The sequence below is a fragment of the Eurypyga helias genome, unplaced genomic scaffold, assembly GCF_000690775.1.
Source record: "Eurypyga helias isolate BGI_N326 unplaced genomic scaffold, ASM69077v1 scaffold17137, whole genome shotgun sequence".
Classification (NCBI taxonomy): Eukaryota; Metazoa; Chordata; class Aves; order Eurypygiformes; family Eurypygidae; genus Eurypyga; species Eurypyga helias.
This window is the reverse complement of record NW_010259964.1, coordinates 1,294-1,718: the sequence shown is the minus strand read 5'-3', so window position 1 is coordinate 1,718 and position 425 is coordinate 1,294.

The window sequence follows — 425 nt, the reverse complement described above, 5'->3', positions numbered from 1 at the left end:
GGGGGGGGATTTTTAAAGTCATAATGACAGTTACGTTCTCAGCTCACACAGTGCCTAGCTGCCCTTTGTGCCATTAAAAATCTCCCTCTAGCTCTGTTCTTTGTGGTTAGCGTTTTGGCTTTGCGAGCGGGTGTTTGTCAGGCAGTTATTTATGTTGCCGGGTTTGTTACACCTGTTCGGACTCTGGGGAGGAGTCTCAGTTTCTGTTTTCTCACTGATATGTGAATAGTGTTTGAAGAGTTATGGGTGATATTTTAATCTTCAGCATGTGTTCAGATACGTTTCGGATGTGCATTGTATTTGCAAAATATCTCTGGGAATCATATGTTAATCAGGGTTACGTGACAGCGTGAAAAGGCGTCAACTTTGTGATGGAGCACATATTAAAATGGCTTTAATTTGGAGATTATTCTCTCATGTATCAT